Below are 22,895 nucleotides of genomic sequence, written 5' to 3'. Positions count from 1 at the left end.
TACTCAGGGTACCTAGGAACACCTACCCAGGGTACCTAGGAACACGTACTCAGGGTACTTAGGAACACGTACCCAGGGTACCTAGGAACACGTACTCAGGATACCTACGTTCTCTTTCTTACAAGAGCTCTTCACATACTGAAGACAGCCACTATGTCATCATGTCTCTTCTTAATTTTTTCTTTAAAGTAAAATAAAAAACTAGCTTCCTTGGAAGAAATATCTTTAAACAGTGAAAAAAAATAATGCTATAATCAAAGAATATGCACTAAAATCGAAGATGAGTAATTTATTCAGGATATTTTGTTGTTCATCCGTCATTTTCCTTTTGTTTATTTTTCCTCTTATTAAACAGTGATTGCTAAGTGGCTCCTGGTAGGCTTATTAAAATACTTAACTTCCTTTATTACAGGTAGTGTCCCTCATTCTGTAGACTAGATTCCTTCCTGCCTGCCAATACCTGCTGTTACCTTCTCTCCCCCTTTTTATGAATGCTAACAGAATAATCTTGCCATAGGGATCTTTTCAGTGTGTGACCCTGGTGAATAGCAAAGCCCTGTTTGAAATTTACTTCTGCATGTGTTGCTTGTGTTTTAAGGTGATTTTCAAAACTCTTGTAATGTGGAGTCTTTTCTCATCAACATGAGGAACTGTCATTCAAAATTTTGTTCCTGGAATGCGAGAAGTCTCATGCAGCTGTCCTGAACACACACGGCACTGTATGTTTCTCCTGTTAAGACAGCAGTTCTCAACCTGCGGCACGACCCACAGGAACTGTATTAAAGGGCCGTGGCATTAGGAAGGTCGAGAAGCGAAGGGGAAAAACAGGAAAGAGATTTGTTGATACATGATAATGGAGAAACACCCTGGCACCTTGGGCAGCTCTTTTTTAGTCTTGAAATTTACTGTGCATGTGCCTTTATTCATTCAATAACTAATAATATTTATGAAGTGCCTAGTTGACGTCAGGTGCCCTGCTAAAGTACCGAGGATACAATGGTGAAAATCGCTCTCGTGAGCTTTCCTGCTGGGTGGGAAGACATGAAGCGGGTACGGCGCTGAACTCTCTCAGCACGCCCAATGGCAGGTGCTGAAGACAGTAGCCAGTCCTGCTGCTGCTGTTGCTAGAACTAGTACTCTTACTAGTATCCCTGCTGCTGCTGTTACTGCAAGTAGGACTGTTCCTAGTATCCCAAGTGCTGCTGTTACTAGAACTAGTACTCTTACTAGTATCCCTGCTGCTGCTGTTACTGTGATTATTCCTGTTACTAGTATCCCTGTTGCTGCTGTTACTGCTACTGGTACTGTTACTAGTATCTCTAGTGCTGCTGTTACTGCAAGTAGGACTATTCCTAGTATCCCAAGTGCTGCTGTTACTAGAACTAGTACTCTTACTAGTATCCCTGCTGCTACTGTTACTGTGATTGTTCCTGTTACTAGTATCCCTGCTGCTGTTACTGCTACTAGTATCTCTACTGCTGCTGTTACTGCTACTGGTACTGTTACTAGTATCTCTACTGCTGCTGTTACTGCTACTGGTACTGTTACTAGTATCCCTGCTGCTGCTGTTACTGCTACTGGTACTGTTACGAGTATCCTTGCTGCTGCTGTTACTGCAACTACTCCTTTTACTAGTATTCTTACTGTTCTTAGTGCTACTTGTATTATTACTAGTATCAGTACTGCTGGTACTGCTATTACTACCATTGCCACTACTGTTACCACTCCTACTGGCTATTACTCCTGCTGTTACTATAACTACTACTACTGCGGCTACTACTCACTGCTTCTTAATACTACTATTCCTGCTGCTTTATTCCTAGTGCTGCTACTGTCATTACCACTAATACTACTGTCGCTGCTACTATCATTACCATTACTACTTTTACTACTGCTGCTGCTACTATGCCCACTGTTATGGCTACCCTATCTCTAGCTTAGCCCTGCTACTGAGCAACTATGCGGCCCTGGACAAATTACTTTATGTACTTGGATCTTTTCCTCCTGAATAAAATTAGAGAAGATTGAACTAGGAACTTATTTCTGTCTGCAAGATGACAATACGTCTGTTACTCAAAGAAAATAAACAAGCAAAACTGGAGAGAAAGATCAGTGTACAAATATTTCGGGGAATGTAAAACAAAGTTTGCTTATGGAAGAATTTTCCTTTAATGCATTAGTATGTGTTGTGAATTTCTAAGAGTATGCACCAGATGTAGCTACCAAATACTGATTTTTTTCCTGGTATTTCTTGGTATTAACAAAACCAGCTTCTCAGCAGGCAGGGAGGGTATTTTCCCTCAGTACTGAGCTGTGTGATTCCGTCAGTGCGTTCCAGCTTCCGGGTGCTGTGGCTGGACCGTGTCTTACGATCTCGCTGCACGAGGGTAACTGCACAGCCAGCGTGTGAGATCGGTTAATGGCTAATAGTGCCTCCTTGTCTATAGAAACATTTCCTACTTTGAGTGATAAACTGCCTATCCACCTTATTTAATGCAGTGATCTTAACTCACAGAATCTCTTGATACAAAATATCATTAAATATTGAATAACAGGATTGTCTTCTCTCCTGTAACATTGTCTCCCCAGCTGATCACCGCCACATCCCTATACATGAGTCTGTGTCTAACTAGAGAATGATGAATAGAGTTCTATTTTGCTGGCTGTGGGCAGAGTGGTATTTATCACACATCTGCTGGACACCCAGCCCCTTGACAGTGCTATGACATTTAAAATGTCTAGGCATGATCCTTGCCTTCAAGGAGCATAAAATTTGTTATTTTTAGGTTGTGGCATGTGTTTGGCAAAGCATTTTTTCATGTAATAAATGTATAAATTAAATAGCAATCCCATAATGGTTAGTTATATTTATCATCTTTGCTTATTTTTTTTTTAAATCAAGGGGAAAGTGGGAATGTAGTCCCCCACTACTACAAATTATGCACATTTGGGGACATCACAGGGGTCAGCTTATCCAGAGTGCCATGGATAAGCCTCACCTGGAAAAACCACCTGTGTGATCATGGTATCTCCCCTGCAGATTTAAAAAAAAAAAAATTTTTTTTTAACACATGCAGCAATAATCTACATGAACTGGTGACAGAAAACTGACTCCCAAGTATCCATCTTTGGGACATCAATTTGGTATGAAATTATTAGTCTTCTACCCTTTTCAGCCCCTCACCCCTTCCCTGGCTTCAAGTGACAGTGACACACACTGGTATCTGGGGAAGGAGATACGACCTCAAGCAGAGAGGACATTTAATTTCTGGATGGATTTCTTTAAATAAGTAACAGAAACCACAGGTTGGAAGTAGAAGCCAATTTGATTTTGATTGACAAGAGCCAGACTTTATTGAGCAAAGGATAAAGCATTTTCCTAAGGACTAAAGAAGTTGAGGTTTGAATATCAAGAACTGAGCTTAGAACACTATGCATAGAATTTATACTAAACACAGCAGAAGAAAAAGGGCAATCAGACGGCATCACAGTCACTTGTCTTCCTCCAAAGGAAATGTGAATTAAAAAGGAGGCTGACTTGAGAGTGTTGGGGGCTAAAGACTGAAACTGGGGCCCCCTGTGTGTGCTAGGAGGGCTAAACCCTAGCAGAGGAACAGAGGGTAGGACGGGAAGGGCTCACCTTGCTGTGCGGGGTAGAGGCAGGGAAGGCTAATGGTCTGTTAGAGAAACTGCTCAGAGTCGCCTTGGCGCCAGAGCTGCTAGACTGGCAGTGAATTTGGGGAGCTGTCTAGCTGGGCCTCCTGGGAGCAGGGGAAGCCCCACCATCAGCATGGTGCGAGGAGTATATCCAGAGGTTCTGGACCATTCCTCTCCCTCCAAGGGGTCTGAAAAGGTACTGAGAATTCCAAAGGACTGGGAGGATCCTGCAGTCAGGACAAGGCCTGCAAGTTTTGATAAGGCACCTTAGAAAAGCACCTAGCAGCTGACAGGCCAACGGAGCCCTCGGGAAGGACCTGAGATCAACACCAGCAGTGCAGGTGGGAAGCAGCGGGCAGGGGAGGGGAAGCCCTTGGAAACCTGCCCTGACGCGGGGACAACACTAAGGCTTCAAGGACACAAGATGAGAGACGGGAGGAAAGGAGGGAGAAGGAAAGATTGGTGAGATGAGGACAGTTACTTAAGAGAGACTTCTTTAAATTGTAAGTAATTGAGTTTTGTTGTGCTGATATATTTAAGTTTCCATCAAATCCCTGAAATAAGTCCATGAAAAATAAATAAAGTACATCTTTATAAAGTACATCTGAACTGTAACTGTAAATAGAGGCCCTGTTCAGTGAGCACTGGCTGAGGAGTGTGGCATGTCCCACACAAGGCTGCAGTCCTCACGGAAAAGGTGTAATCTAGGTCTGAAGAAGAGGAACGTGGCCTCTGCTCATCAGGACATACGCTGTGCTCTACTCGTCCTAGACCAGAGTTCCGTAACATACCATAAATAATGGTTTCACCTACCCTTATTTTTTTTAATGTGTATATTTCTCTAGTCTAGTGTTTCATAAGGTCTTCCTTCTCACCTGATGACCACAGCACTGCTTTGAACCCTGTGGGTGAGACAGGGGCCTCTGAGACTCCCTGGTCTTCCTTCCCACTTCTCTCCCTCTGGGCGTCAGCACACAAGTTCTCTGTTACCTGTTGCTGATGACCCTGCACAGCACTCCGGCCTCTCCTGACTGCCCCCACCCCGCCCCCCAGCGCCTGCAGTTTGGAACTGGTCAGACCATCATTCTGGCCTGGATGAGTAGTTAGGTGTTCTGAGTTAAATAAATTGAAGCCAGTAGATACCACGTGCATCTAAAGCCTTCACCGGCCAGTTCTTACATAATATCTTACATTAGTACCATGTAAGAACTAGGTCTTATGTTGAAAAGCATGTGTAAGTTCAATTATTAGATTTTTTTCATAAAGTTAAAGTTTATGCTGAAGTGGTCTGAGAAAACAGTCTAATTGTGAGTTCTTTTGAAAAAGTGACAAATTACTTTATGGACTTTTAATTACACACATTTAGTCAGTAACTCTTCTGTGCTGGGTACTGTGCTAACTGCTTAATTTAATCTTGAGTAAATTATTTTAGTAAACACATTTTACTAAATATGGAGTCTTCTTGACCTAAGATATTCTTGTTGCTGTCCTTCTGTGTAATGACAGTAGGGTCCCCCCAATGGTTGTCAAGAAAAAAAGGAAGAGTTTTCCCTTTGAGTGCTTTAAAGCCTCACCTTTATTAATTATGTTATGTTCATATTTCCCTTTTATTCCAGAGATCACTGACTACTGCAAGTGTCACAAGCTTGGTCAAGTCCCTCACACGACCAGGCAGCGAGTGGGCACTGATGTGGCACCTTCCACCGCTGGGACCACTTGCCCCAGCATTTGTTCCTTGGCAGGAATTTAAAAACCACTGGCATCCTGGCCTGTCTTAAACTTCAGCAGGGTGGACTGTTCCTCGCTATGCCCTTGTAATTTTGTTTCTTCACCCAGCAACCATTCAGCGCCTGCTGTGTACAGCTGCTCTTAGACACCATAAGTACACAGTTGATCCGAGAGTGAGACCGGCCTCCAAGAGTTCATGGGCTGAGGTAGGAGACAGATGCATGAATGATTAATTAAGACACACCATGTGTTTATCCATCTGACAACTTTTTATTAATGCTTATTAGGTGTTCAAAGATAAATATTTTATTAGAGGTTATTTACAAAGCGCCGGGTGAGGAGCAGTGAGAGAGTGCTCTCTTGGAATGCAGGGGTGGCAACCGCAGAGAGCTATTAGGATCTGCTTCTAGAGAAGAGGAAGATTGAACTGAGCCTGGAAATGAGGTGGGAAAAAGCCTGCAAGAGTTAGAACCAAGGGATGGTGGGTGAGCAGAGATGACCAGGCAGAGCAGTGTGCACCAAGGCTCCGTCTGAAAGAAAGCCCCTGGCCAGGAACTCCAGGCACAGGCAGACAGGCAGGGGGATTTCTGTTTATCTTTCCGCCCCACTGTATGAGCTGCCTAGAAAGAAACTTTAAATACCACGGCTAGCAGATTACGCTCTCCCTGGTCACTCACGGTATGGTGTGTGCTACTTAATGCATCTGTCTTTATACCAGCGTAGCCATGATATTTAATTTTTGACACTTATTTGAGGAGTCAAGGAGGTCAAACTGCCTGGGACCAGTGAAGGCCACAGCACAGCCCTGGCTGGAGCTGCACCTTGAGAGGAACAGAGGGACGGACAGAGGTTCGTGATGAGCTACCCGGGTTGCACGCCAGCCCTCCGCGGCTCCCTCTGTGTGTGTAGGGGCTGCTCAGGAGACTCCTGGGTATTTCAGCTGCCCTGTCCAGCTTCCAGGACACTGAGGGACACGAGAGAAGGGACAGCAGTGGAGCTTCCACCCGGCCACGTGCACACCTGCGCCTCCTACAGACTGTGAGATCAGGTCAGTAGGACAATGAGTCCCAGGATTTAGAAAAAGCATTTTTCATGTAACTCTCCAGTGTAGGGCTGTGGCCCCAAAGTGGGCTTAGTAGCTTCGCATCTGTGCACAAATGAATTCCAACGAACATTTTGGAAGTTTCAGACTGTTTTCTCCCTTGAGAACCACCCAGTGTAGGAGGCTGCTTCTCTCCCCGCTGTTACCCAAGAAGAAACATTTTCCTTAAATATGCCCTCAGGTTGTCTCCCCATGGGTTTCCCCTTGAGCATCTTGTAATTTACCTACATGATCTTAAAGAGTGTTCAGAAAAGGCTGGGTAAATACTAAGGAATCAGCAGAACATCAGGAACCACAGAGAGGATTTCTCTACCTCTCCGCGTTCTTTCTCTTTCTTTCTCCTCCTCAGGGTAACATCAGCCAGCGCAGGCCCGGCTGAGCTATCTCACATTCATTTACTGGAGTGATTTCTGGTTTCCATCATCTCAGTAAAAGAGGGCAGAAAAGTCATCCTGTACATTAGGCATAGCATTTTGGCTTCAAGCCTTGATGACAACAAATCTGAGGAAAAGAAAGTAGGCTGCTTAGATAAAAGAGGTATGCGTGAGCAAAGGGAGTCTGATTGTGCAGAAAAAATGAAGGAAAGAATAACATAGGTCTTAAATGGAGACGGGGAAAGGAGGACATGATCCTTCATTCGGGAAACGGAGAGACAGAGAGTGTTACCCTGAGTTATAAACCATGAGACCAAATGAATGGGAGGCACTTACAGATTCCAGCGCTAGTGAAAGGTGGCAGGGGACATGTTGGGCGGGAGATGGACAGCTGGCCGCCGGCCCAGGGGCCCCCGTGGGTCCAGCCTGAATTCAGTGCAGGGGAGATGGGCTGCTGTTTGCTGTTGCTAGTTTGCTCTTGTGTCGTGCCTACGGGACAGCAAGTGGGTTTTCTTTTTCTTTCCTTTTTTTCCTCCTTTCCCTGCCCTCCTGCCCTTCTGTCCCCTCTTCTTCCTCTTCTCCTTTCAAAGTGTATCAGCAGCACCCTGCTAAAAACGTCCGGGGAGCTTACCTACTCTGGTTTGGGTGCTCTAACAGCGTGTTTGATATATATTTAAATCCCACTTTTATTATATCCTAGGGTACTGGAAGATACTGAATTACATCCATTAGGTCTCTGCAGCTGTTACATAATTGTTACATGCTCCATCACGCTTTATTGCCAGACAATTGACTGCTTTGGGAGCTGTACCTGTTCAGGTATTAAAAAAATTAGAAATATTGTTATTAATAGTTTGATGGTAAGAGGATCGACATCATTTCTACACAAACTTTGCAGCTCTGTTTTGCCTTTTTAACAGAGCGTTAGCATCTCTGAGTCTTGAGCTGTTGGGTGACATTATGCATTTGTAGTGAAGGTTCTAAGAATGCTTCCCTGTGGCGCTTCTCCACTCCAGTGAATTATGTACATTTATGTGGCAGTTAAAGCCCGCAGATGGCCCTGTGGAGGCGTGGATTGCAGGGCGTTTAGGCAGCTTGCAAATGCCTCGCAGGTGGCCTCATCCAACCACTGGGTGAGATATATTACTTTCCTTTTCTAAAACACAATGCAAAATAAAAACCAAATATTAATGTTATGTCTGAATGTTTATGTCTCCCCTAAATTAATATGTTGAAATCTACCCTAGGGTGATGATAGTAGGAGGTTGGACCCCTGGGAGGTGATTAGGTTGTGAGGATGGCACCCTCTTATGAGTGGCCTAGGAGGGACGGCCCCCTTGCCACTGTGTGATGCTGGGGTGGAAGACAGCTGTCTATGAGGAAACCGGCCCCCACCAGACACCTCATCTGCAGGGCCTTTGCCTTGGCCTTCCCGGCCTCTCAGAACTGTGAGGGGCAGATTTCTGATGTGTGGTGTTTCATTTTAGCAACCCGAATGGACTCAGACAAGCCATAACTGCAGTGTTCCAGAGGGCGTGATGAAGTGTTTCTGATGTTCAAAACTAGATGCCCCTTAAAGGTCTATTTATTCATCCCTCATTTTTGTTTTATTGTACTTCATGTGGATTTTGATCATTACACTTATAATAATCAGTTTACTTATTTAAACAAAGAAAGTAAAGGCCTCTTTGCATTCGGGGAGGGGGAGATGAGGTCTGAGAGCTGTGGCGACTGAGACCATGAGCAGTGCAGGCTCCGGGAGACCCAAGGCAAACCCCAGCTGGCCCACAGAGTGGGTGTGACCTTGAGCAAATGATTAGCCTTTCTGAGCCTCTGTCTCTGTCTGTGTAAAATCAGGCCAGTGCCTCCTGCGTCTGGCTGGGCAAAGATTCAATGACAGATACAAACCAACTACCTCAGAACCTGACGCCAGGTGGGTGCTCAAGAGCTGCCAGCTGATTTGAATCGAATTAAGTGCGTACTCTGCTTTATTTGGACACAGGCCATTATCAGTTAAATGAGTCTGACAACAAGGAATAAAATATCAAAAACTACCAATCTTTTCCCTAGAAATAATGTTCTACTTCAGCCTACAGTTTGAAACTCTTCTTTATTTTATCCTGTGAAATATTCTCTTCGAGGCCTAGATGAGCTACAATTCTGAGTACCTAGCTTAAGTTTTATAACCATAGTTTCACTTACTGTCACTTAAAGCCATAATGATATGTCTTTTAAGAAACATCCCATGAGTTATCCTTGCAGCCCAAATATATTAGTTTTGGTTAACTCTGGAAAGTGTGAGTAGAGGGTATTTTGCTTTTGGAAATACAGTGAGCCTCCAAGCTTTGTCACACTGGAATGGTCTTTTAGGAGAAAATTGACTCTCTCATATGGTTCCAGGCAAGGAAGGGGTCATGGAGCACACCCCTTAGTGCCAGCAGAACTGGGGGGGGGGCATGTGTGCAGGGGCCATCAGGGTCACACCGTTAGGCTGTGTGGGGTAGAGTGTTCTCCTGAGAGCAGGCTGGAGTGTCCGCAGGGATACGCAGGGCACTTGGACTTGCAGTTTTATTTGTGTTCAGGCCTGTAGGTCACTGTTGGCTGGGAGGAAACTCGGCTTTACAGGAGCTTGTCGGCTTGGCAGTCTTCACCATTGGTGAGTCACTCAGCACTGGTGGAAGTTGCCTTTGCTAGAAGGGAGTTTTTCCCACAACACATTCAATGCAGCCCAGGGGGATGGCTGGCTGGGACAGAGGCTGGATCTGGCTCTGGCTCTGATGGTCACAATGATTCTGCTTGGCAACCATTTTCAAAAGCCTTGGTATGTTCCAGATGGCGACCACTTGCTTCATTTATCTTCCATTTGAAGGAATTTAATAACTATTCATTTGTTTGCATACCAAGCCAGTACAGACTCTTCTCCTGTGGCACTTATGTGGTAAGGAGTTGGAATGTGGAATTTTCTACTGTGATCTTTCCTTTGTGTAGTGGTTTATTTAGCAGTGACTGGCTTCATTGTCTGCTTTAAGATTCAGTGCTTAGCTGTGTGCACCAGGATCAGCCATATGCATTAGGGTCAGCTATGTGCACCAGGGTCAGCCTAAGTGTACCAGGGTCAGCCTAAGTGTACCAGGGTCAGCTATGTGCACCAGGATCAGCCTTGTGCACTAGGGTCAGCCTAAGTGTACCAGGGTCAGCTATGTGCACCAGGGTCAGCTATGTGCACCCAGGATTAGCCAATGTGCACCCAGGATTAGCCAATGTGCACCAGGGTCAGCTATGTGCACCAGGATCAGCCTTGTGCACCAGGGTCAGCTATGTGCACCACGGTCAGCTATGTGCACCAGGGTCAGCCTATGTCCATTAGGGTCAGATATGTGCACCGGGGTCAGCTATATACATTGGGTCAGCCTATGTGCACCCACCCAGGATCAGCCTATATGCACCGGGGTCAGTTATGTGCACCAGGGTCAGGTATATGCTTTAGGGTCAGCCATATACACAGGGTCAGCCATACTCACCAGGGTCAGCTGTTTACTTTAGGCTTAGTCATCCACATTGAGGCCGTGGCCTGCATACCTGCTTTCCCGGGGCACCTGCTCCCCATCCAATGATCCACTAACACCTGCCTTAAAAGTGACTTTTTTCCATGAGGGAACTTCAGCTCCTGTTCCTTTCTTTCCACTGTTTGAAACAGAACTACACATAAGGCTCATCTGTAAGAAACGTGCACTGCGCATGGCCTGACTTTACGCATTTCTTCCCCCTGAAAGGTCCTAAGCCACATTTATCACACATCCACCTGCTAGGAGTGTATAATTAAATACTCAAGTCTATGTGATGTTCAAATTTATTCTTTTTAAAGCCTCAGAAATGCTTTAAAACCAAACACTCACAGAGCCAATAAAAACAAAAGAAAGTTTTATAATAAACCAGGGAAAAACATAAAAGAAAATAACTATAAAAGAAAAAAATAAGTAAACAACATGTTGAAAAGACAGGAAGTCTTTCCAGAAATGCAAATCAATTTAGGAAAAAAGATTCATTTAGGAGAGTTTGATGTATCATAAGAACAAAAGTAGCTAAAGAATTCCATTGACAAGAAGTCAATTAAAAAAAGAAAACCTGGGGGGAAAGGCACAAAGGCGCTTAGGCTTGTGCAGAGTTGGATGCTTTCATTGCTAAAGAGACTTTGTTGGAGCTGAAGACAGACTGGGTATGGAGCCCACGCCTTCCTGGGCTCCCAGGATGCCAGCCGCTCCCTGGGAATGTGACCGTTCCAACTGGGTTCTATAGGTGAAGGCTCTAGAGCTTTTCTGACTTACGACATGCATAGGAATGCAGCTGAGCAAAAGGAAAGAGAGATCCCTCTTGGCAAGTGATTTCTTTTTCCCCATCCCTGGTCCTACTCGGCAGAGCTCGGGTTGAATCTCACTGGGACCTGCAACTCTAGCCGGAGCGTCTAGACCTGGGTCTCTCGGGTTCCCGCAGAGCTGCTGCTTATTCTCTGGGCAACCTGACCACGTGGCCATCAGCTCCTGCTCCCCGGCTCTGGGCCTGGGAAGGTGAAGGGCGCCCTGTGGCATCCTCACAGGCCATGCTGCATCCCTGCCCCAGAGGTCAGGGCCTGCCAGCAGAGCAGGGACAATGCTAAGGCCATTCTTGGACACTTCAGCATTGCTCCGGTTCACACAGACATGATGCCTGTGGAAGGAGAAGTTACAGGGAAGCTAAAAAGGAAGGACGGGGAACTCGCTCCTCTCACTGCTCCTTCCGGTTCTGCCTCTTCCTGATCTCTGGAATTAGTGTTGTTGGCAAAGGGGATTGGCTACGTCTTTATATTTACAGAGGAATTCTCTGTGCTTGGAATTTGTATTATAATATAATAATAGGTTTTTAATTTGTAATCAGAATTTGAGGATGAGTCTAAGAACTGACTTTGAATTTATTATGGCTGATGAGTGTTGAATTTCCAAGGCCAGCAAATGCTCACCAAGCCATGGGTATCAGGCCCTGTGCCAGAATAGCGTCTACTCCAGTGGGGAAAGGTCAACAATAAAGAAATAAGTCAATGTGACACTGATATCAAGTCATCAGAGGAGCTGTAAGGGAACAGCCGCTGTCTGTGAGGTGGTGGCCGCGGCAGCCTGGCTGGAGCAACAGAGGGGCCCAGGGTGAGAGAGTGGGGACTATGTCTGAGAAAAGGCCAGCTAGCCAAATGGTGGGGGTGCGGGGCAGATGGAGGGACCTGGAAAGGTGAAACGGGCCCCAGAGGGGAGTGGAAGTCTGTCACATAGGGCTCTGTTATAAAAACAGATTTTCAGATGAGTAATAACTCAGGGTGTCATAAAAACTTTTATATAGAACTACCAATATTGAGCAATAACTGCTGGGCACGATATAGCTGCTGATGTCAGGGTGGCTGATCTCCAGGATAGCCCCGGTGGGTAACGTCATCCCCATTGTGTGAGGAAGGAATTGACTCTAAGAGGCTTACCTGTTGCTGCAGGTCACCCTGCTGTTAGGTGGCAGAGCTGGGGTCCAGCTGGCCTGCTGATGTCAAACCTCGACTCCGAGCTCCTCCGGAAGGCTCTCTAGTCGTGAGGGGCTGGTGTGTGGCTGGTGCCTCCCCCAGGGATGCCGACTCAGTAGACCTAGGTGTGGCCCAGAGGCACCAGCATTTTTCAGAATCTCCCCAGGGCATTCAGAAGCCAGCTAAGTCTTCTAGCAGAACTATATTAGCAGAACTATAGTTCACCCTGCTGTTTTCCAGAAGCCTTTAAATAATCATGCAATCAATTAAGCAAGCAGATAAATAAAATGGGTAAGACCCGTAGGGCTGAGAGGAGCCAGGAGTGCTCTCTTCACACACAGAGACAGATGCCTCAGGTGTGATTCTACCTTCCCTCCCTAACCCAGCACGGCTCCCAGACACCCCTCCCAGTGCTCATTATCCTGCCTGCATTTGGAATTCTTTGTCCTTACTGAGAGTATCTGGGCAATATGACAGACTCCCAGGCACTGATAAAAAGAATGCCAGAGTTTTCACTAATAAAATGTTCTTGTGCAGAAATGTATGGGTGGTGCAGGCACAGTGAGATGACAGATTGCGGTTTCTGCATGGAATCCCCATATTCCCTGGATCCGACATAGATGCTGCCGGAAAGGGAACTCTTAGCTATCTGTAGATGATACATATATTTTACTTTACTGTTTTACAATCCACTTTCATCTTTAATTGCTTGGTGAATATGTCGTCTGTATTTTATAAATGAAGAACAACCAGAGGTTCCTGTTAATGGGTGTTTAGCGCTAACTGTGGAAACGACTTGCTTCCCTGTAATGATCCATAATCACAGATCCTTGCGTGAGGCGATGGGAGATGCTAAAGAACTTTCCAAGAGCTTCCTCTGAAAGAGCCTTTCGGAGCTGCCTCAGAAGGAGGCTGTTCTTGTTGTCTGGATGATTAAGGTTTGTGCAGATGACTTTTCTCACCGGTTTGAAGTGCTTAATGACATTCACGATAGGAAGCAAAATGAGGACGATTTCATTTTCCTTCAGAAATATTTTTGAGCTTCTACCATGTGTAAATAGTCTTTTAAATGCTGGGGAGGGGAACAGAGATGAATCCGACCCAGTCCCCTTGTTAGTGAGATTGTTGTCTAGGAGGATTCGGTGGCTGACAGGCTGTCTGCATTGTGGGTTGCAAAGTGGAGCCCGAGGACAGCAGAGCTCTGCCCCACCGCTGAGGGCAGAGTTAAGGACCGTTGCCCAGGAAGATGATGGGCATCAACAGGTGTTCCGACTCCCCAGGTTCAGAGCCGTGTGCCTAATCTGTCCCCCAGTCCTCAGTCCTCATGTCACTTGGTGGTGACTCTGTCCTCCCTGTAGTTTCAGCTGCAAACTTGGAATGACCTTTATGACCGTTGCCTCCTCTTTTTCTCTTATACCTGCTATTTCCTGAAATACATCCCATCGAGGCTTAGATGGAAAAATCATCATGTCCAAATCATGCTTCGGGGCAAAGCCATGATTTGAATCCAAACCCTCTTACTCCACACCTCATCCTCGGTTCTGTGCCCCCAAGGCAGCTCGAGTGAAGACATTTATTTCGTGTGCATCACCTGATACCACATGAAGGGGAGGAACAAATTACACTCAGGAAGAGGCTTTGGATCGGCTCACAGAAGGGTTTCAGTCCTAGTTTGAAGAGTTTGAATTCTTTTGCACAAACCATACAGATGTGTAATAATTCAGGTAGGAAGATGATGCAACCTAAACTCCCCCAAGAAAGTTCCCGCTGACCCCGCGCGGAGAAGGCTTGGAGGACGAATCTTGCAGTGGAGCCACTGGAGTGGTCTGGATGAGGACCTCCAAGACTCCACTTGGGGTCTGAAACAGAGCCAGGGAGTAGGATGTTTCCAAGGTTGATTAGGCACAACTTGGCCAGGTATGGGCTTTGGAAGCAACAAAGAAAGACTCAAAGGTAACAATGTCTTCGCACTTTCTCTGACAATGTATATACAATAAGTGCACTGAGATTAAGTTTGGAACTAGCACTAGAAGAGAGTAACATCATTAACAGAACTTTATTTTGGAAGGAGAAGGAGATATTTAATTGATTTTGAGGTGCTTGTGGGTCGTCTTGCATCAAATCTGGCAGATGGAGCTGCAGTAATGAAGAGATTGTAGAAGTCACTTCACTTGAATATCAGCAATATTTTGGACTAAATAATCCGAAAGTCCTCCTTCAATAAGCACCTCCTAGCCAATCTTGACAATATATATTACATGAAATTTCTTTTAAGAGTTAGGTTTACCAAGCAATAAGCTCCAGAAATTATGAACGGAAGAGTTAGATCTAAGACCCTGAGCATCAGACTGGGATGCCCACAGTGAAAGGTTCAAATTAAAAACTAGCACCTCTGTGAGGGAGGCCACCACAGAGTCTGAGTGTCTCATGTTGAGTTCTGCGGGGAAAAGAATCCTCTCTAAGGCTTTACTACCATGACAGTGCCCTCATACTACTCACAAGGTTGAAGTATGTGTTCCCTACATGGTCCAGGAGCCCTCGGGGCAAGCAGTTATTTACAAAGTGGAGCCAGGCTGGTGATACTCCTGGAGCGTCCAGTAAAGTTAAACACAAAATAGCTACAGTTACATCTCTTTATCCATGGTTACAGGGCCCCTCCGATGACGTCCGGCTGGGGATGTGCTTACATACAAGGGCAAACTCTAATATGGGCAGCAGGCTCCAGGCCAGTGTGGTAGTGATAGAAAGAGCGGAACAAGAGGACAAAGGAACTTTGTGGAGAGTCCAGGGTTCAACACAGACATGCAAAATTTCAGAAACTGGGGCGGTGCCTGTGGCTTGAAGGAGTAGGGCGCTGGTCCCATATACCGGAGGTGGCAGGTTCAAACCCAGCCTGGGTCAAAAAAAAAAAAAAAATTTCAGAAACTGCACTGTGAAATCAAGAGAAAAGGATATGCTTTCACCAATCACCCTGGGAATTGGTTATTATTATACTTAAAAATCTAGATTATGTCTGTACCTCCCACTGTACTCTGAAATCTATTAAAACAGCAAAAACTTTTGGAGGATAATATGACAGTACATTTCTGATCTTATGGTAAAAATTGATCTCTTAAACTTTAGGGGAAAAGATTGATAAAATTAAAACTCCCTACAATGAGATGGCTAAAAAAGTTGAGAAGACTAGAAGGTGATTTTTGCCAACACCTAGAATCCACAGAGAATTAGCATCCAGAATATACAACAAAACTTAACAATTTAGCAAAAAGGAAATAGGAGCCAATTAAAAATGAAGCAAACTATGTGAACGGTGAGTAAAACACGGGAGGACGCTCAGCCTTCTGACCAACGCAGACTGAAGCAGCAGGGACGTGGTTTGACATCCTGCGTCCTGGCAAAACCAGCTCGGCTGGAAATGAGCAGCAGAGACACCCTGTACACCTTGTGAAAACAGGGCCTTGTTACATCACTTTGTTAAGCAACTGAGCAAAAAAGACTCGTCCTGAATGTCTTCCTACTTATCAGCCACGATGTCCCTCCTGGGAATGTACCCCAGATGCCAGAACTCGGAATATAAGTCAGTGCTGTCAAAGACTGGATGTGGAGGAAGAGGCTCCAGCTGTATCCAACGTGATGGTAACATCTTCAAAGGGGCAGTTGAATGTGTTCTTTGGGAAATCATGGAAGAACTTTGAATGGAGGGATGCAGGTGGCATCACAAGGGATTGGCCAGGTGTACTGAGAGGGCATGGGAGCCTAGAGTGGTAGTTTGAATCCAATGCTAGGCTTGAGAAAAGCAGAAGAATTATTCAGCACAATTGGTCACGAGTGGAAGGAAGGATGAAGATAAGTGATTCACTTGTGGATACATCAGGATCTGGGGCAAGATCGTTTGTTTTCTGGAGACTTAAGACTTGAGCTATTTGTAGAGAAGTGAGAGAATAAAGACACTGTAGGGACAGGAGAGCACGATGGAGTTGCTCCCACACCTGTAACATTTCATTTCTACTGCAGGAAATATGAAAAGAGATGTTTTATAGACTTTCCATTGGAATTTGCATACACTGGAAAGTAAGGAACTTTTGAGGAAGAGGAAACACTGGACAGGTATTGAAGTGCTTGACATCTGTGACCCCAGGGCCAGGCCACATCCCAAAATTGTAGTGTTTTTAATTGTGCTAATTTCAAGATTCTTTCCTTTGTCTTCTTCTGGACTTTTGTTTGTTTGATTTTAGTCAGTACAGGAAATAGTTTTATTATAAGATCTTAGGAATTGGTGGGTGGAATCCTTTCTGTCATTTCTTCATAACTTTTTGGCAAGAGGTCAGATTTACCTTGTGGAATGTATTATATGAAACTATAGTATTCAGAGCAGGGTTTCGTTTGTTTGTTTTAAAAATGCCTTTTCTCTTCCACTACTGGGAAAAAGTCGAGGGGAAAATTCTAATTGCAGTTTCTTTCCAGGACACTTTTTAAAAATATAAATACGCCCTGATGGTCTTTCTTCTGGCTCGGACAGAGCTGGTTTACTCAGCCTCCGTCTGGCTTCCTGCGTCTCAGCTGCTTCCTGCCCCAGCCCAATCCGTGCACTGGGGGGTGATGCTGCCCAGCCCTGGCTGGCCAGTGGCAGGTCTGCTAACTCCCAACTCAACACTCAGAACGGACAGGAGCTCATAGCCCCAGAGAGCTAAACTTCAAGGTCTCTTTCTAAATTAATACTGCTCTTGGCTGGTACACAGAAGCCTGAAGGAGAACCTCTTCCACGTCCCAGGGGCACATGGGGCGCGTGGGGTGGTGAGAGCTCCCTGCCTCCCGAGTTATCCTTGCTTGTCCGAAGCTCCTCTCTCTCTCAGGGTGCAGTCTCGAGATTAATACTTTTGACTCTTTCTTCTTTTCCTCTCTGTCTACTGAGCATGAACTGTAAATAAGTATCAGGCTTTTTTTTTTTCTTATCTTATATCACTTTTTTACTACTAGTAGAAGAACAAGTCTGATCCTTCCTCTACTCTAAGAGAAAAGGGTTGGGGGTGAGTCCTCCAGGCTCGGTTCTTGATACGCTGATGGAGGAGAAGGAGGAAACATTCTTCCTCTCTGGACAATATTTGCTTCATGAGCTCATTATCTTGCTGCAAAATCTCATTTTACTGTTTCACAGGTGAAGAGCTAGAAAGAAAAAGAAGTGCCATAGATCTTTACGCCCCCAAATCCATCTTTCTTTTCTTGCGTCAGTAGTAGCGTTTCTGCCTTGGCACACTACTGCCCGGCAAGACGGGCTTTCCAAGACCTCCTCCCAGTTCCCTGTGACCATGAGGCCATGTCCTGGCTCTGGGGGAGCAGAGAGGGAGGTGTGAGACTTCAGGTGGCACCTTTAAAGGGATGAGACTTGGCTGTCTTTGCCTCTTCTCCGTTCTGTTCTCTGAAACGTGGCTATGGTGTATGCCAGCTTCGTGGCTGGGCTCAGCACCTGACAGAGGCTGGAGCAAGACAGGCAGCCTGGTGTTACCTTCACGACATCGCGTCATGAGAGAGGAACTGACTCCCGTCTGATTTAGCAACGGTCCGTCATTGGTGGTTTCTGTGCTAGCAGCTAAACCCACATTTTACAAATACGCATGTGGATAACTTTCAAACATTCTCCCCATTAAATTAACAGGGAGTAGTGATACTGAACTTTACAGAAGTCCTCAGGATGCAGGCCAGGCTGAGTGAACCAGACGTCCAGACTTGTGAACCAGAGGAAGCACACACATGTGCAAACATTGTTCAAACATTAAGGCACCCCAAAAGTTGAAGTAATGCTACATGCTCCTTTAACTTACAAACCTGGAGGCCAGACTTACCAAAAAAACTTTTTTGTCACATTGTTTTTGGTAACCATGAATTTGAATGCCTACAGTTATACTGCTAATTTGGGTTGATTAAATGAAGAAGAATCCATCTATCAGGCAATCACCTATCAATCCAAAAGGCTCCATTAGAAATTGAGGTGCTTTAGCTGGCCTGGCCACTGGGAAAGGTTGCCTTTGATGAGGTAGAGTCAGGGATGAGCTGCTTACAAAAACAAAGTAACTTCAAATTGCTTCAGGAAGGGGGGCAAAATAAAATGTTGCTGTCTTCTGTTTATTAATCTACGATGGTGGGTGAAAGAGGCACAGATAGGGCGAGTTCTTTTACTGGCAGAATTAGACCTACTTTGAGACCACAGTCCCAGAAAATGACACTGGTTCCAAAGGGTTCTCTGCTCATCCCAGGAGTGGTCACGGGCACAGGGCACTGATGGAAGCTCTGGGGGCTCCTTGTCCAAGAAGTCCTGCCGTCATGCTGCCCAGATGCTGGCCCAGCTTTCAGAAGCTCCCTCTTGAAAGGACCATTTCCTAGAGGCCCAGGAGGAAATGATTCTGGCAGGCTGGGGTCGTGCTGTCCTCCACATGCCCGAGACTGTGAGAACCCAGCGTCCCCAGAGACCCTGGGGCTTCTCACTGTGGCCCTGCAGGGCTCACCTTCCCTCTTCTCTCCCAGCACCTTAGGGTCATCTCGGGCAGTGATTGGAACTTGTCCACCAGGTTACTGGCACATGGGAGAGAGGAAAATGTTTTCTTACTTCAACTAAATCTAGTCTGATCAGCCATCCTCAGGGTTCACTGTGTTTCCCATGAAGGTTTCAAGGTTCTGGCAGCAAGTGTCAGCACCTGAGGTCAGCGGGAGGGAGCTCAGGCAGCGTCTTCCCGCAGGGCTCTGGGGTCCTGCAGGGCTCTGGGGTCCCTCTGCACGTGGCCCCCTGCTCTTGTCCTGATGGCGCTTCCAAATGACCAGAGGCCTCTCCTCCAGCACCGAGCCTTGGCTTGCTCCCACACCTCAGCCTCTGGCCCTCTTTTCACTCCCCAGCTCCCCGGGTCCTTTCCACTCTGGTTCCTTGTCCGCCCTGTGCCCACCACTTGTCCCCCACACCAGGCTTCCCCAGGGTGACTCTTGCTGCCCACCGCTGCTGCTGTTACACATTTCCATAGCACCTTACGCTTTTATCTTGTATTTTAATTATAATTAATTACTTTAATGATTATTAGATTAATTTCTTTGTCTCCACTAGGCTAGAAGTTCCACAAAATGCAGAGACCCCTTTTCACGTCCTTGGCTACCGTGCCTCTGGTGCGTGCCGTTTACAGTCCACTCCACCTAGGATTTCTCTGGGCTTTTATGGGGATCTGTGATATGCTAGGCCAGTGCTTTTCAAGCCTTTCTATCTCACAGCCCACTTGAACCTATAGTTAACCTTCTGCAGCACACTTAAATTATGTTGATCAAAAAAGAAAAAGTTAAAAAAAATATACTTACTGTGCTTTGAAGTTCTTTCAAAAATAGTCTAATTAATGATATTTAAAAATTTTCACAGCACATGAAAGTTTGTCATGGCACATGGGTTGGAAATCGTTGTCTTGGACACTGGAAATGCAAGTTGACTAGGATATCCCTGTTCTCAGAGACCAGACGCACCTGAAGTTTCCGGTTTTATCTTGGACGTAGACGTCACCTGTTAGGGGCCTTTTTCGTCCTCAGGGTGCAGTGGGGAGCATCTCACCACACGGAAACAGCGACTGGCATGGGATGGAAGGGAAATCTTAGGTGTTGGAGGAAAGGCAGTGTTTCCTAACTGATGTGCACTTGGAGTTGAAATTCAGTGAGAAGAGGTGAGGCCAGAGGGTGAGCGAGGAAGAAAAAAGGAAGGAGATCAAGGTTCAGGAAGGAAACGGGGTCAGGGAAAGCGGTAGGAGAGTGATGGCAAACGTCAGCCTCACGGAAGCCCAGAAGCAAAGCGTTCTAGGACAGTCACAGCAAGCGACACAGGGGAACAGATTCGAGCAGTTCATCTGCGTGTGGAGACCTTCAGGGATGCGGTGCTGGTGCCCCTGCGGGACCAGGAGTCAGAGGGTGAGGAGAGAAAGCAGGGTCAGGCAGGTGAGCAAGAGGCCAGCGGTGGTCCCTGCTGACACCCGGCCTGCAGCACCGAGAGGGTGGGTCTGCAGTGTCACAGCAGCTGTGATGTTTCTTGGGGTGATTTCCATCCTGTGTGGACTAGAGAAAGTAACCAGGGGACGCGGGGAGTGTGGAGAAACCTCTGCAGGATCAGAGCAGACTCACCCACGTGAGGGCGGCTGGCCCCAGGGAGACAGGAGCTCAGCATCTGGAGAGATCACGTTTGGAGCGAACCCTACGTGGTTCTGCGGGAGAGGACAGAAATAGGCACAGATTGTCACTGTCCTAACATCTTTGTGATAAAGAGGCATTATATTCATGAGGGGGGTGAGTGAGGGAAAAGATGGGTTTAAAGCTGATTTAGGGCTTTTATGAACAAATCATATTTCCTATTCACCAAAGCTTGAGACGACTCTCATCTTTAATAACCCCTTCCCTGCCAGGCTTTCCCACATACCTATCACACTTGTGAGGTTGCAACTCAGTTACACACATACAGGTTAAACTTTCTTATGTGAAGTTTGAATTTAAATGATAAAAATTGACATTTTCATCTTGCAAAAGAAAATGAATTGCGGATCTCCTAAATAAACACTTACAAACAAAATACAAATGTCTTTGAATCTGAGAGCTCGCCTGTGAATGACATTGGGGCTTTGCCAGGGGAAGACTTTGAAGGATTCTGCAAAGCTTTTATAGAAAAGTGTCTTTGAAAGCTGAGAAATTTGTAGCACTAAATATTTTAGTGGTGATTTATGAACAGTGTTAAGAAATATGCCTTTTCTTTAATAAAATTTTTTTTTAAAAGTCCTGACACTTAGTAAAATGATGAGGATTTATGTGCTAAAATGTTTTGCACGGCAGCTTCTGAGTAATACATTCATAAATATTTCTCTTTTTTCATTTAAAAGTCAAAATAAATGTGAAGAAAGCCTCAAACTAAAGGAACACAGTCAAATCGAGGAGCTGAACCTCAGGTTTTGGGGGAGCTTTTGCCTGATCTCACAGTCTTTGAACACTGAGCCACCTGCCTTAAGGAAGGTAGGCAGGGCTGAGCTAAAAAGTCTCTCTCCACACACCTGCACATGCGCCCGGACGGAACACAGCAACATTAACAGATTTACCAAGTCGTCTCTCAACCACGCTTCTCTCCACACTTACCATTTCCCATTTAGGTTCTTACTATTTTTAAAAAATAACATCCAGTTGTACTCCTAGCACTTTATGCATGTGAAAACTTCACTTAAAACTAGTACGTAATGTGTGTGCTGTGCACGAGGGGAGTTAAGAAACAGTCCTCATGAGCTGCTTGAAGAAGGGATAAAAAATGAGGCAAAAGACAAAACGAGGGCCAGGGCGCCCTGGGCAGCGTGCTGGAGCCCAGTTGCCTGGATACTTTTGTGCTCCGTGATTTAATTCAGCCCAGATGCTGTGAGTTCTTCTTTCCTTTCTGCTTCTGTGGTGATGGGTGTCGTTGCTGGGGGTAGGCAGGGGCTGGGAGCGTGAATGAGACGGAGAAGAGTTGGCCACACAAACACAAAGCCGGCGACTGTGGTGCCGGCTCTGCTGGGGGAGCGGGCGGGGACTTACTCAAGCTCCACCAAGCAGCTCCCGTTCCCATGGAAACCAGTGTTTAGTGCTGAATGCTCGGCTTGACTCTGCCTCGCCCCCTTCCTCTGTCTTTTTAAATCTCCGCTGGAGATTCATTGTCTTCTTGTTATTTTTGTTTTAATAAAAATAAAGACTGCAGAGAAGAAAAATGCTCCCAACCTCAAGGCATCCTGTGAGCAGGCTGATGACATATATTCAGGGTGGGTTTTGAATCTGGCTGGATCTCCCCCGATCTGAGATCTGGTGCCTTGTCTTAGAGTCATGTTCTGACAGGCCACCACGAGCTGTGCCAGGCAGAGACGGGCAGCCTAATTTGAATACCAATGCTGCTGGGGCTGGCTCCCTGTTACAAGGCGGGAGGCCGAGGGCAGGATGGCTGCGGGCTGAATAGTGGTTTCTGGGGAGAGAGGGAGTTCTCCCACAGTGCCCGGTTCCTTCCTGCTCTCACTCCCATGCCCCTTCTCTGCTGGGTTACTGGCAAGTCTACTTTCTATTCTTCAAGGATTAATGCCTCAGCGCAAGGGGAAAATTGGCAATTAAAAAAAAAGAACCCAAAGCCTGAGATTTCTGTGGCTTTGTGATTTGCCGTTTAGATTTCATTAGAATGCGCTACAGAGAGAAAGTTAGGGCTTTTGTTGTTGCCAAAGCATTTAAAACTCTGAGCAGGATGTTTTTATCTTCACTAGAGAAAATACAGGCAACCTTTTGTGCTAATGGAGCTTAGCTAACATCTATAAGCAGGGAGAATTTCCAGAGGGAAAGTGAGTTACTATAATGGCCTCTAACAAAATAATCTGCTTCTGAAAAATTAGATATTAGGTTCCTATCAGAACTGCTGAATATGGGTTATTCAGTACTTTTCCATAGTGGAAATTTTTAAAACTCAGAGATTATTCGCTCTTATTGAAATTCCTTTCAA

At 45.8% G+C, this 22,895-nt stretch overlaps 1 pseudogene; it reads right to left on the bottom strand.

Moving 5' to 3' along the window:
- Positions 1 to 2,899: 2,899 nt before the first annotated feature.
- On the bottom strand, positions 2,900 to 3,044 carry LOC111726204 (annotated as a pseudogene).
- Positions 3,045 to 22,895: the final 19,851 nt, after the last annotated feature.

Source organism: Otolemur garnettii, unplaced genomic scaffold (genome assembly GCF_000181295.1).
Source record: "Otolemur garnettii isolate 467f Iridium unplaced genomic scaffold, OtoGar3 scaffold00056, whole genome shotgun sequence".
NCBI lineage: Eukaryota > Metazoa > Chordata > Mammalia > Primates > Galagidae > Otolemur > Otolemur garnettii.
This window is presented reverse-complemented; position numbering and strand designations above follow the sequence as displayed.